The 15,518-nt window shown below is 33.4% G+C and overlaps 2 long non-coding RNA genes across 2 annotated transcripts; both read left to right on the plus strand.

The window, feature by feature from the left end:
* Positions 1-331: 331 nt before the first annotated feature.
* Positions 332-992, plus strand: LOC133176288 (uncharacterized). Its single transcript, XR_009719428.1, has 3 exons — positions 332-367; positions 487-597; positions 907-992. It is a non-coding gene; the product is annotated as an uncharacterized LOC133176288 (long non-coding RNA).
* Positions 993-2,053: 1,061 nt separating this feature from the next.
* Positions 2,054-3,964, plus strand: LOC133176273 (uncharacterized). Its single transcript, XR_009719417.1, has 3 exons — positions 2,054-2,170; positions 2,602-2,730; positions 3,362-3,964. It is a non-coding gene; the product is annotated as an uncharacterized LOC133176273 (long non-coding RNA).
* The last annotated feature ends 11,554 nt before the right edge of the window (positions 3,965-15,518 follow it).

Genomic DNA, 15,518 nt, shown 5'->3' on the forward strand with positions numbered 1-15,518 from the left:
CTTCTAATATCCCCTTGAACAGTCAACTTCTCATAGCAACAGGGGCAAGGTGCATGACAACGTATAACGTCATAATGCTATCTATAAATAGAAACACATAAAACTGGAAATTTTCATCTATAAATAGATTAGGGTCCGTAAGTCTCGTCACGTGACTTGCGAGATTTTTCGATAATATTAACTTCCGGGTACCTCACACATGGAGATGTGTATTGGGTTACACATGTTTATGGTTTACACAAAGCGTACAAGGAAAGATTAAGCAGTTGTACAAAGCCGAAGGGTTCTCCGACGTACGATGGATGAATTGAGCGTCATAAAAGCTTGGAAGCGAGCATCCAGGAGGAGAATTTCGATCGAAGTACAGGTAAACAGGTCGGAGAATGTCACCTGTTTCTTGTGTATGCTTGGGGGAAATCGAAGTGTCTTGTATTATACCTGAATGGAATAGTTTTGTAATCATCATTCCAATTAATTTATTAACAGATTTTTCTTGAATTCGAGAACAATGATGTTAATACCAGCTGATAAAAGAGGAATAGTGTAAGTGCCCGATGGGTACGAACGTCATCTTGTGACTGCATCACCTTTGTTTGGGTAAATAAATTGTTCAGAATACGCTTCATTTATCAACAGAATTTTAGCTGTTGCGTGCCAGTGAGTCTAGTCTTAAGTATTCATGTTTGAAAGAACATATTTCCCAAGGATAGATTTTCTTTATATATTCTGCCAATTCTTTCTGTATTTATCATTGAACAAAATTCACATGACTGCAATAATATGACTATATTCTTCAGTTTAGAGAGCATGTTATAGAGGAGATTTTGGTTAAAGTTTCAGTCTGTTTCAGTGTTTGAAATATTCTTTCATCTTGCACAATTGTATACATTAAGATTCATTTTATAGCTTAAGTACAAGAGAATTGCAGCACCGAAGACTTAACATGTACATCGATTTGAATAATCTGTATCCTCAAAAGGCAACTCGAATACAGGTATGAAATAATGTCACAAAATAAGTTCTTGGACTTACATTTACTCTGATAATACACATAAAGCATATCAAAAATAGTAAAGAATTATATATAGGTACATCAGGTGACAACTCAATCAAGTATGGAATATTATTAACGCTGAGTTTCCAATTGTCAAAAGGGTATTCAATATATTCAATACAAGTTGTCAATCATTTATAAGTGATTTGTCCAGTGGTGCTTAACTTTTCTCCCACAGGTTTTTACACATTCACCCATCATTCATCTATACTGTATTCAGGCATTTCTGGACTTTTTTGTTGGGAGATGTAAGATTTTTGAAGTCCTTTATGATTTGGACACTTTTTCTTGATCCAGTAGATGCTTTTTCTTCTTAACATGACACTGACAAATATTGGACCCCCATAACTTGAATGAATATATATTGTCATTTCTTGTGAGAGTGATGTAGTTGTAATTAATATAGATCTATGCTGAGAAGAAAGAAATATATGAAACCAAGCAGTTTTTTGTACTTGTTTGTACTTGTTTTTTTTATATAACTTGTATTTTTTTAAATAAAAAAGCACAGTAGCATAGTGGTTTTCTACTGAGAAACCAAGGTTCATTACACAATATTGGTGTAATGTTGTTACACCTGAATATGTTATAACCTGATGCATTTGGCTCGGGCAAAAGGGTACTTGTGCATCTAAGGAGTTGATCAATGATGAGTCTAATTAATATTCACAAATGTCACATATGCATATAACCAACATGTCAGCGATGTATATGATATATCTCTCTTGAGAAACATCAAAGTGTAAAAAAAAAAAAACACCATTGGACAAATTTCTCTATGCATCTAAATCATTTATAACACTAAACTGTATTCAAAAATTAGGCTAACAATAATGTGAAAGAACAATATAGTCTTTAACACATAAGTACAATTTTGCATTCATTCATCTATTCACTTTATTGCATTAAATGAGGTTCATTTGCATATAAATGTTGTTAACATTGTTTTACTGTCTTTAATAACTTGTAATACTAAATTTTATAACTTGACAAATTCGTTCTTTTTAGAAAAAACATATGATTTGGAAAAGAGACCACCAATCCACTGGGGGGGTATCGCATGAAAGCAATGGTATTACAGAATATTGTAAAGCTGGATGAGTTATAGTGAAACAGGTAGGCAAGTATTGGTACTTTGTTCTTGGAATTTTTCGCCCCAGTTAAGTTTTATTTTTCTCATTCCGCCCTCATTACAAGTAGATGAATTTAAAGGGGGGCAAATTCAAAGAAGGCAGCATATACCTTTTAAACACAAATTTGCTTCGTCAAATTTTAAAAGGGCAAAATTGTTTTCAAGAGTGAAAGAGTGAATATATTAAAAATTAAAATGGGGTGAAAATACCCAATAGTACAGGTTATATGTATTTACATGTATGTATTAACAGAGTATATTCTTTATAATGAAAATAATTTGTTCTGTAAAAGGTAATAAAAAAAATAAATGCCAGATTTATAACATATTTTGCAGGCACCTAAATTACCATCATTTGTGTGTCAAGCTGTGCAAAAATTCTATGTCATATTACAGAATCTTTTCTTAAATACAGGTTTATGTCTGCTCATCTGGCAATCTTAGGACATCACTGGATGGTTTTGTTTAAGAAGATTACAGAGTTAACACACACTTCCAGCATGAAGACCAGCCAGTTGCCTCACCTGTCTTGACATTGTTAAAGGTAAGTGACCCTTTCAGAAAAGGATCTGACAATGCAAAGGCTTGCTCATCAATTAAAGATTTCTATTTACCAATAGCTAATTAATTTGAATTTCTGTAGCTTAAAAATTTAATGATATGAATTAAAACAAGAGGCCCATAGGCCACATTGCTCACCTGAGTAACTTTGGCTATGCCGTTCTTTACCAGATTTCCCCCTTGTTATACTTACTGTGGCCCCGCCCTACCCCCCCCCCCCCCCAGGGGGGGGGGTCATGATTTTTACAATTTAGAATCTACACTATCCCAGGATGCTTCCACATAAGTTTCAGCTTTTTTGGCCAAGTGGTTCCTGAGAAGATTTTTTAATGACCCCACCCTATTTTTGTCTTTTCTTGATTATCTCCCCTTGTAAGGGGACTTGGCCCTTTATTTTAACAATTTAAACTCCCCTTCACCCAAGGATACTTTGTACCAAGTTTGGTTAAAATTGGCCCAGTGGTTCTTGAGAAGAAGTTGAAAATGTGAAAAGTTTACAGACATACGGATGGACAGACGGACGGACGACGGACAACGGGTGATCAGAAAAGCTCACTTGAGCTTTCAGCTCAGGTGAGCTAAAAATATTTTAATCAAAATTATTTTTATTTCAGTACTTTGAGACAGTGAAAAGACATGGCTCTAAATTACTGCATCAGAGATCTATCCAGGTTATAAATCTGAGGAAAACAATAAAGCATCATTTGAAGCTACTTATATCACTGCCTTAAGGAGTTGTCTGCATGTGTAACGAACAAAGGACAGTGACCAGTTGTACCTATGATATCAGACAGGGCATCCTTAAAAACTTCAGCCGAACTCATCACTTAGAATAGAAAACTTCATAATTTTATAACTTTTGTATCAATCCTTTTGCACTTCATCTGACTTGGAATTTCAGTAGCCTTTACATGTAGCATCCTTCAAGCATTTCATGAAGTACCAATTTGCAGGTGTCAAATGTTTGTCCCAAACGAAACAACAAAAAATAAATTCTCTGGCAGTTAGCATTGTCATGAGCAGTGATTGATGTCACAGTTCCACCGGCATAGTATTTGTAGTTGAATGGTGCCATTTTTAAGAAAACTTTTCACAAAAACCTGGAAAACATCAGATGGAAAGGAGCATCTACAAGAAAAACGGTGAACACTTTCTTGAATATTAACAATGATATGCCATGCCCCATTTACATCCTTTATATAAACTAATTAACCAAATCATGGAGAATTATATACAAATTTGTCCTTTTGTGTATTTATAGTGTATTAAATTGATTTTACTAATTTATAAATATTTATGTTTTTCACAGTCATTAATATTTTACAAATAGAAGTACATATAACATAAAAATATTACATGTTTATTAGGATAACATGAAATTGTTATTCCTCAAAAACCATCACTGACCGCGGCGAACAATGGTTTCCAAGGGGTAACAATTTCACATTACCCAAAATAAACAAGTAATATTTTTCTTGTTTTAGAATGCATTTGAAAGAAAACATCAAGGTGAAACGAACGTGCAAACATTCTGCACAGCCAACAATCTTTATTACTATATATTTACATTTCCAATGTCTTTGTCTGAGATAAAATTTCAAATTGTAAAAATACTTTATTTCTACATCGATCTACTGGTTCATCCATAGGCGTGGTGAAAAAAAATATCACGTGCGAGGCAGGACAAATAGAGACAGAAGCGGGGCTTGTAGCACGTGAATTTGCAGGATCAAGAGCATGTATATATAAGGAATAACTGTCAGATTTTTTGGTTTCATGACGATGATCAATCGATTGGCTTGCGTGATAATTTTATGCATAAACGCCTACAGCGTTTATGCAAATTACCACGCAAGCCACTCAATTGATCACATAATGAAGCCCAAGAATTAGACAGTTATTCCTTAAATATACTGTTACCCTTATTCATGCATTTTCAACCATTGGGATGTAATGTTTGGCATGCAGTAGGGTAACAGTACTTGTTAACAAATGTTTTTAAACCAAATTTGACTATTTAACAGGAAAGTATATGAAAAATTTAACTAGCATTATGGTGCTGTGAGTAACCATGGTATGTGAGCTTGTGTGAACTTGATCCTGAATTACATGTATTATGTTTTGAATATTGTAAAAGAAATGTGCAGCCAAAACTTTGACCTGTACCTGATTTAGATGGAGCCTTCTTGGAAGTTGTCACACTCTTTACGAGTGTAATAACTGGCATCTGCTTCATTTGCAGATACATGGATAACACATTCACTCAAAGCACTGTCCCTTTTTCAGTACCTTGTGCAGCCCTGTAATATATAATGACATATGGAGAAAAATTCCTATTTCAAGAAAAAATATCTGTCATAATTGTAGGAGTATTGGAAAGGGGGGAGGGTGTCATGAAGCTTGGCAGTTAGGATATGTGTACATGAAAAAAATGCCTTCTTCTTTGTAGAATAAAAAATAATTTTTTTTTAGTGTGTGTGACTGTTTTTATTTCTGGATAGACCATGTAGACAGGGTAGACTACAGAATGAGCTGTCCATTTTTATTCATTGTAGTAATCAAATTAAAAAAAATAGAATGTGTTCTCTACAAGGATCATGTGTTATCAACGTGGTAATCAACTTTGTATACCCATGGTCGATGCATTCCCGATCTCATGCACCTGTCCAATATTCCAAAATAGACCCTTGTAAGCTAAATCAATGCAATAAATTTCTGAAACCAATCTGTAGATAAGCTTACCTTTTGAATACAGACTATTTTAGCATTAAAACGATTTAATCTTCCCTTTATGCTTAAGTATGTTGGCTAATCTACGTCCGCTCAGAATGGCTTGTGTTTACGTCATGTAATGAAAAAATAAAGCAATTAAACGCTATTTACCTGCATCTATCAATCCATTTTCTCCTCTTCTTTGCAACAATCGGGAATCAAAACAAACTACAAGTTTTATAATTCCACTGCGATGCTTACAACTTAAAGCGAAACAGTAATCCATTGTCTCCAAGAACGCTCAGGTACCCGGAAGTTAAAAAACGAAAGTGAAAGTAAACGAGACTTACAGGCCCTAGAATCAGCTGAACGAAACGGACAGTGTTATTCCCTATTCTAGTGCGTCCACCAAGTGTGAACCATGTCAGTGAAATTCATTCTCTACATGCATCAAAACCTCAATAGGCGAAATATGCAGACTATTCCCAGAGAGGGAGACGGATAGCTTCCTACAATAACTGGTCCCCTACGGCATGTACGGCCAAAGAAAATCCTGAAAACTTAGCAGATGCTGGATTTTTTTTTACACAGGTACATAGTTATTAGTAAGTTGTCATACAGAGGAAAAAGTGTTAAAATCTAGAAAAATTTACATAATTTAATGAAAAAAGTGACTTAACTCTTAAGCCTACATGTAAAGCAAAAATGTTGGTTTCCTGTAACCCGACCGACCCATTCAAATCACCCCCAACTGGATTTTTTTTTTCTTCTGCGAAATCTGTGATTCATTTATACAAAAAATGTTAACTGTAGCTTTATTTGTGATATAACATTATGTCAACCTAATCATCATTTACCTTAAATACAAAGAGTGATCATTATTACATCCAGCATTTCCCCCACAACTTTTTAGAAGCTAGACACCCATGTGTCTGCTGTAAACATCACACCTGGTTAATTCAGTCCGCGGATGTTTGACCCTCTTATTCATTAGCAAAAAAAAAAAAAAAAAAAAAAAAAAATTCGACCTACCGAGCCTTGATTTTTTGGGAATGTTACAGGAAACAATCAATTTTTTTTAGGTCTTATAGGTCCAATGAGACGGGTGCAGTTTTATTTTAGTGTTTATTTCGTTTACGGAGTAAAGAAAATTTCATAATGCACAATGTCATTATAATAAACAATTACTTACCTACTTCTAGAATGTACTATTAATATGGCTGATAATAATACCCAGGGGTACATGTAAAACATGAAATGAGAAACAAGAAATGAGAAACAAAAAAAAAAAACAAAAAACAATGACCTAAAAATGTCAACCAAGGGGCAGCTATTGCCTTGATTTCATTTTGTTAGAAAACAAGTGCCGAGTGAAATTAAAACATATTGCAGGTCAGATTTATCAGTGACGGATGCTAACCCATAAAGTCATGTCAGATTTAATTAAATATCAACAGCTGAAAAGTACATAATTTATAACTGGTAGCTTAGAGACAGATTCCCTCAAATTATTTTCTGATTTATAAACAAAACATTAAATATATTTATAAATAATTATTATATGTTTATACATTTATTTATATACATGTAGTAAAGAAAGCTATATAACATCGACAACATTGCTTCATCTCTCTTTAAAATACATGCTGGGTTCACATGATACGTATGAACAATTTCTAAATTTTAAAGGCAAGCTATTGAAAAGCAAGTTGATGAAACAAGTATATCAACAGTCTTGTTTAAAGTCATCATTTCGGAAGTTTTACCGTTGATACAATGACCTTGTCAGCACATACAACCTATCATTGAGTCAAATGCTGACTGACATTTTTTATACTAATTGTTAGACCATTATTTATACACTGAACTGTCTACGGATTTTTCTTTTTTCCGATCATGACAAGGAGCACATGGCGGGTGTGACCAGTCGGCAGGGGATGCTCACTCCTCCATGGCACTGATCCCACCTCTAAATTTTGAGGTCCATGTTTGCTCTGCTCCAAATTTGTATCATTTCATTGGACTTTCGAGATTGAATACTGTTCATTATCTTCATATTTCATGATAATGAATGAATTCCCCCTTTAAAGACATTTTTAACTAACCATATTCATTGATATAGTTTCTGAATTCTTTTTTGGCCAACACAGTGTCATTTGGTGGACAGAGGACATCCGTTGTAGATATTCAAAATTTTTTGCAACAACCATAACAAACTTTTCTAGAAACCTAAAAATCTAATTTTTTTCTGTATCATCTGGAAATGGCTCACACACAGAAATATTGTCAGATAATCTCAAAACTGGTTTCCTCTTGCTCCATCCTGATTTTTCATTTGGCCTTTTATGAAATGACTTAGGTGATAGTGAATCAATATGGATGCAGTTAGATTGTTACATGTACTACTGCTTTTTGACTTTTTACCTCTATACTGCAGAAAATCTCTTAATTTTCTAATTGTTTCACCAGCAGCAACTGTATGGTGACATATTTTGTGAAGCTTCAGTGACATTCACACTGATATTGCCTGTCTTGGAATTAGATTCTACACAATAACACTTTTTAGGGTTTGAGCATGTTGAGAGACTGGAAACTCTTCATGCATACTCTGGGATGTACATTATTGCATTATCTTTCTGCAGCATAGGCGCTTGGGTCAAGGATAATGTTTGTTTTCTATATAATGTATTGTCGAGGAAATTCGAACTGTATTCGTAACATTTTTTTTAAGCGTACAGTGGTTATTTTGTTTCTTGTAAATCTTTCTGCTTGATATACACTAGAATATCACAGAAATTTGATATTATGCACGTTTTAAGAATGACATATTCCTACTGAAAACTAAAAAGTATACTGTATAAACTGTAGGAATATGTCATTCTTAAAACGTGCATAATATCAAATTTCTGTGATATTCTAGTGTATATCAAGCAGAAAGATTTACAAGAAACTAAAAATAACCACTGTACGCTTAAAAAAAATGTTACGAATACAGTTCGAATTTCCTCGACAATACATTATATAGAAAACATACATTATCCTGACCCAAGCGCCTATGATCAAAACCCACAAAATGAAATGTCGGATCTCTTCCTAATATACTACAGGGTTGATGGGTACAAAATCTTTTTAATCTGAAAGTTGCTGGTTAGACAAAAGAACAACTGTAAAATCTGGGCGAATATCAATCTACCTTATAAAATTATCAGTTTGAGTATCAAACTCATGTGGAACTTTCTTTATTTCATCTGGTTTTTCATCATTTTTTCTTTTCATATTCCAAATTTGGTGCTCATTTCTGGGAATATTTTGAGGCGAAATATGTTCTTTGCCCTCTTTATCTGTGATAAATTTATCCATGGCTGTTTTTGCTGATATCATTTGTTTCTTTGGCAATTTCGGACATTTTCTGCAAATTAAGCCCTTCATGCCAGTCTTCGACACCGAGGAGCATATCCGCTTTTGGAATTTCCATGGGGTTTGATTGTGACTGGAGAAATGTTTCCAATAAAAAATTATTGAAGAAAATTGATGAAAGGAAAGTTGTCAACTTCTATAATTAACCTTCGGAAATTGTTAGTTTCTTTGTGTGTAGAATATTAATTACGACTGTGATACTTGAAAAACTTTTTCCTTTAATCTGTATATTCTTTCAGGTTTTGATTGATTTCTCCACACACTAATTTATTACTATAGTTTTCATTTGATGACAACATTATTATTTTATTAAGCAATTATAACTGAATAAGCATTTCTTTAAGGTAATATTTAATAGTATTGTATTAATTGAATCTGTCAACATTTCATTTTTGTGTGTGTGTGTGAGATACGTGGTTGTGAGGGTCGATAATAAATCTGACCTAAGTTAGATATTTTCATTTCACTCTGCATCTGTTATCTAACAATTAAATGAAATTAAAAGCTCAAACTCTCCCCCTTTGTTGACATTTTAAGGTCATTATAGGTGTTTTAAGCTGAGTTTCTGGTTTCTTGTTTCTCATCTCATGTTTTACACACCCATTATATTTACCTTTATATATCACTGAGTAAGTGCACTTATTGACTGCTAGGCACAAAGGATTTAGTTCTGCGGGCACTGTGTAATTCATGGACTGGAGGTATGGAGTGGAGTTTGGTGTCAAATTTGGGAGTCTGATTTTTTTTTTAACTTTGAGTTTTGCTATCAAGCAAGAAGTTAAAATAAGTTTTGGGGGGATTTTGTGTGTTAATATAGATTCAATGGAATCTAATTTTGTGTCACCTAAAGTATCAACACTTAAGGAACATCCTTCCATTGTCTGTCTATTCCTCTGTCACTAGATGACACCTCGTATGTCGTATCTTTTGAACCACGACAAAAATTGGTTTAATATTTAGCCTGGACAATTTGAAAAAAAGCACCAGGATTACTGAACTCATCACATAATCTTTGATTTAGTTCAGGGATTTTCCATACTATCATTAGACATGTCATTTGAATCGTTAGAGATAAGGCTTTGATATTTAGCATACGTTTTTCTTGTCATAAAAACCTCTAACTGATCTTGTAATATTAAACGTCACCTTTGATCTACCTAAAAAAACATGAAACCTCTAACTTTCGACCAACAAAACAGGGCTTTGATATTTAGCATGCAATCACCACTTCTGGGGTCATTCTGGCAAGATCGTGAAAACACCTCGGATGTTAGAATTTTATACAAAATGTATGCACCCGCGAGAGGTTCCAGTCTCGGTGTGGACCAGGTAACAGGTGCAAACTTTAATGTGATTCCTGTTGCTAAATTTTAAAATTTGCTTGAAAAAAACTACTTTCTTTTTTTTAAATCAGTAGAACTGGAGGGTCATCCATGCCTGCTGCTATTGATCAGATACTCTGTAATACATTTCAGGTTTTTTTTTCCTGCTCATCAAAAAAGGTCTGAGATAATGTGATAGATTTTGAATGTGTACTTTATTGCAATACCAAAAAAAAAAAAAAATAAATAAAATAAAAGAGCTACCGACTTTGTGATCTTTACATTGATCATTGATCAATCCAAATCTATATAATATTATCTGATTTAATTTGACTTATTTGCATATAGAACTTAGATACAAACTTCATCGGGTGACAACTCTGTAGTTTTATTGTTCCCCAAATGTTGCTATTGGAGGTGACATGTGTGTTCCTTGGAAGATTATAAACTTTGTAATTCTGATGAAATTTTAAAAAAATATTATGAAGTAAACTAGTGATGTGCAATTCTTTTGGAATCTACATTTGAATTACATGTAAATACCAAGTTTGAGAATGGCATCATTCACAATTGATTATATTACTTTGTAACATTAACCAGAATTCAGTTATCCACATATCCACAAGCAAATTTCTAATTATGAAAGATATAGTATCAGTCATATTTAAATGCTTATGTCGTATGAGTTGAGACAATTACAAATATTCATTTAAAATAGTGATTGTTTGAATTAACAAGTTGGGTCAAGATCACGTTATCTATTACCTAACTCACAGGACTGATGTTATATTTATAATAAATATAATTTTCTTTTTCTTTTAGAAAGGTTAACCTTCTAACTAGTATGTGAACGAATTTGCAAAAATCAAACAACCTTGAAACATTTTATTCACCTACATTGTACAGCTGTGTGATCAGAAGTGTGTAAAATTTTAGCACACATAACAAAGATGTGTCAGAAATATAAAATTTAGTTCAGCTGTTTTATCATCTTCCAATTATGTGTTGGAAGCAATTATGATCATTATTTATGTAACAAATTAGTTTGATTAAAATATAGAATAAACTGTCACTGTTTGAGATATCACACAAATTGACAATGAAAGAGAAAATAATTCCTATCCTAAAGACCAGCTACAGGTATGCAGGAATTTGATATACTGATTGCGAGAGATTTTGATAACTGAATATGTGGGACTGACCCATTTATATATTCACATCAGCATGTTATCATTAAAGTACAATAATTTTGGGAAATCCATTTTTGAGAGAAAAGAGTAACTTGAAGAGTTCATAGTCACTTTCATGGTTTATATGTAGTTCCATGTAATCCATATGAGAACAAGATATTATTCAATGACTTTTCTCTGGCTCTTTTACTTTAGATTTGCAACCATCAACTTTGTTTCACATTAATTTACTTAAAATTAAATATTATACTTATGATATACACATGATATATTGGTGACTGGCATTTTTATCAATTAACAAGTTGATGGAGAGAAATGCCTTATCTACAATCCCAGGTTAGGAATATGATATGATATTATAAACTCCTAAAGAATGCAATGATCATATATTAATTCCTTGGTGTTCAGTGGAGAACACTAGGTCACATAGATCAAAATTAAACGTTCATTGTTCACAATTTTATCAGCATCTCTGAAACCTTAGAATTGATCAGGATTAAATTTAGGCCTTTCATTTAGAAAAAATTTTTTTCTCTGAGCTAATGTAATCTAATAGAGCTTTCATTGTTAATTACGGTAGTGTGCTTCCTAAAACTGTGACAGCCCAAAGTTTATTTAATGTTTAATAATAAAGATATAAACTACTAAAGCAGCCAACAGTCATACTAAAATATTAAAGACTTTCACAACAGACACTTTGCTTTGACTTGAAGTGTGATATGACCTATATAGCTGATTTTGTTGTTCGCATGTGAGTTAAGGCTATATAGGTACATGTATAGGCGTTTCTGTGCAAATGATCTTTGACCACATTGCCAAAAAATTTAGATTAGTAGTAGCAGGAGTATATACATGTCCCTGGTAGTTACAGACTGTTATCGGGTAATTTTGATTTAGTTTGTGCATAGTTGTGCATGATTGCTTTCATACTCTGTAGTGAGAGAGTGATAACGTGAGGGCAATAGTGTGAATGAGCATGGTTGACAACACAAGGGAGTGAATGCAAATCGAACAAGAATGCGAGAGCGCAAGTTTTTAAGGGTGAGGGAGCAACAACCCAAGGAACAGGGAGAGAGATTAGTATGGTCCTTGCTATGTCATTGTTGCCATCTCACTCTTTAGTGCATGAAAGTGAGGGAGAGTGTGGAACCTATTATGCATCATATGTAGTGGTATAAAGTGTATAACTTATGTTAATCAAAAAATTAATTATTATTTTTTAAATTTTACATCTAATGTAATGAATAGGTGAGTTTAAATATTATTGAAAAGTTGCCGTCTTTGCTATAAACTCTGAAGCTAATTAATAGCTTTTGAAAGGTATGTTAGCACATCCAATTAAACTGCATTTTAACAACAAGAAAGGCAGACTATATTTGTTGATTATCAGTGATTTTTCTACAATTTTTAAAAGGGGCCTGTGCCTTTTCAATTGGGAAAAATTGTCGACATTTGTGTCAAATTGGGAAAAAACAATAAGATTGTAATTAACCTTCATATTGACAAGTAAAATAAAATAATAAGTAAATGTAATATCATTTACTGAATTTATTTGCTACAAAATTTTTCAAGTTCAACAAAATGGACAGTTCTACATTTTAATTTTCTTTCATTTTTGTATTTTGATTGTCCTATAGATATTCTTTTTTTTTTATCATTATGGTAGAATTATAAATTGAGAAAAAAAAATCATTCCCGATTTCTCGTTATTGCTCGCATTGGAGATGGAATAATCTTGACACTATTTACAAGCATGTATTGCTGTATCGCATATTTCTCTGCAATGCCAGTCTCTGCAGGATGAAGAAACAGTTTAATTTTCGTGAAATCAAGGACACTTGTTGTAGAACTACTAGTACTTTCAAATTACAAATAAAGCTATGCTTAACAGATTCACATGCATATTTAAATTTCTTACGATGTATTGACACAAAAGTTTGACTTCCACATGATCGATTTTCCAAGTCTTGCAAACACACAATTAAACTGTTGTTTTTCGCCGTTATTTTAAGCGTCCGAATGACCAAAAACAATAGCGTTCCATTTTAGATAAGTCGTACATAAAAAATTCAATTAAACCAAAACAATACGTTTTGATTTTGGGAAAAAAGCAGTTGAAAATTGGGAAAAAATCGGTAATTTTTAAGAGGGGAAAGGGCCGATATTCGGACCTAAATTGAGTGTAGAAAAATCACTGATTATGTTCAACATTTTTCCAAACATTTTGAAAGAACACGTGTTAATTTCAGTAATTTGCCAGTAGCATGTCTGTCTATTCACTACTGATTTAATTTTCCCAAGTTCTGACTACTTACATCGATATCAGAAACGTACAAATTTTAATTGGGTCACAGTACCTATGAATTGTCAATCTATGTAGTACAGGATGTGAAGCAGCCAACAGTCATACTAAAATATTAAAGACTTTCTCACTCATGCAATTTCTTTAACATCTTTTTCCATTCATGTTTTTAAAAAATCTAACTCTGACTCCAAACTCCACTCCGAGCCTCCATCCATGAATTACATGGTGCCTTTTTTGCGTTACAACTTTATTTGAGCCAATCCTGTAAAAACTTATATTACTGTAAATAAAGTAATCAATATGTTCCCACATGACTTTTCAACCATGAATGTCATGTTTTAAACTGATGAATTATGCACCAGTATATTTTTCATGTCTGATGAACAAACAGAATAGGTGGTTCGAAAACTGTGCACGGTCATTTTATTGTCAGACCACATACTTGCATGTATGCCTTGTTACAAGGATATATTGTCACCTGCATGGCGCAGTGATTAGAGCGTCTGCACTAGAGTCGCGAAGTAAGGAGTTGATCCTTACGTCGCGGGTTCGAATCCCACTGTGGGACGTGGAGACCGGTCCTTCGGATGAGACCGTATAAACTGAGGTCCGGTGTCGCAGTGCAGGTGCTGGCACGAAAAAGATCCCTCACTGCTCAATGGCCGTAAGTGCCGAGTATAGGACAAAATTTGCAGCTATCCACTGGCAAGTGGTGGCGTCTCTGTATGAGTGAAAAATTCTTGAGAGGGACGTTAAACAACATGCAAACAAGCAAACAAGGATGTATTTCAAATAGGGGGTTACAGTTAAGAGGAGGTTTTCTATTTATATCATCACTTAAATAAAATTGTTTGTAGAGTCAAATCTGTCAATATTTTTTGAATTTGAAATATTTTTCCTTGACTGTAGTTTTTCCCAACGGTTTTGTGTCCATTCTATTTCCAAAAACAAATAGAATGGACACAAAACATTAATGCTGTGGCTTGAGACGATGGGTTTTTCCCAGTTTTTTCCCCCAAGAATTAGAATATGATAATTTTCTTTTACTAGCTGATCTTATCATTTGAAAATTGGAGAAATTTTTAATTAAGGTCTTCCATCACAACGGAAGACCTTCTACTGATTCTGATGGTTAAGATTATTATTAAGGTCTTCCATCACAACGGAAGACCTTCTACTGATTCTGATGGTTAAGATTATTATTCTTTTTTTTTTTCTTCTCCTTTCTAGACGCCAACTTTGAGGTCTCATATCTCGCTCATTTCTCAACGGATTTTGTTCAAATTTGCAGGGTTTATAGACGTTACAAAACTCTATCAGAATGTTGTCAAACATGTCAAAAATCCACTTCCGCTTTTGAGTTATCTCCCTTTAAATGAAAATTTAGGACTCTTCATTTCCGGATAAAGGCTCCGAGACTACAAAAGCTGGAGTAGAAATTCTACCGAATTTAAATAATAGAAGCATTGAAGTTGTGCACATCTATTTTTGTTTTTTGATTCCTGTGTTCAAAATGGCGCTAGATAGGGGTCAAAAATTAGAAGGCCGAAAAGCTCGAAAATTTACACATATTTTCCTATGTATCTTTTAAACTAAAAATATTTTGTTAAGACATGTTAAATAAAAGTTGTGCACAATTTTAAGGTCTTTCATTTGGCACCTCCAAAAAGGGGCTGGTCCCTTAAATTAGGGATCTAGGGTCCTTGAAAGTTTTCGTTTTATAACTCAAAAACGGTAAATATTTCGATATAGCTGTCGCTAAAAAAGTTGTTCTTTAACATATTATTGATCTCGTGAACTTGTTATTTTGTTCGAGTCTTTTTTA

The sequence above is a fragment of the Saccostrea echinata genome, unplaced genomic scaffold (assembly GCF_033153115.1).
Source record: "Saccostrea echinata isolate AGI-Se365-2 ecotype Australia unplaced genomic scaffold, CSIRO_AGI_Sech_v1 ptg000072l, whole genome shotgun sequence".
Lineage (NCBI taxonomy): Eukaryota > Metazoa > Mollusca > Bivalvia > Ostreida > Ostreidae > Saccostrea > Saccostrea echinata.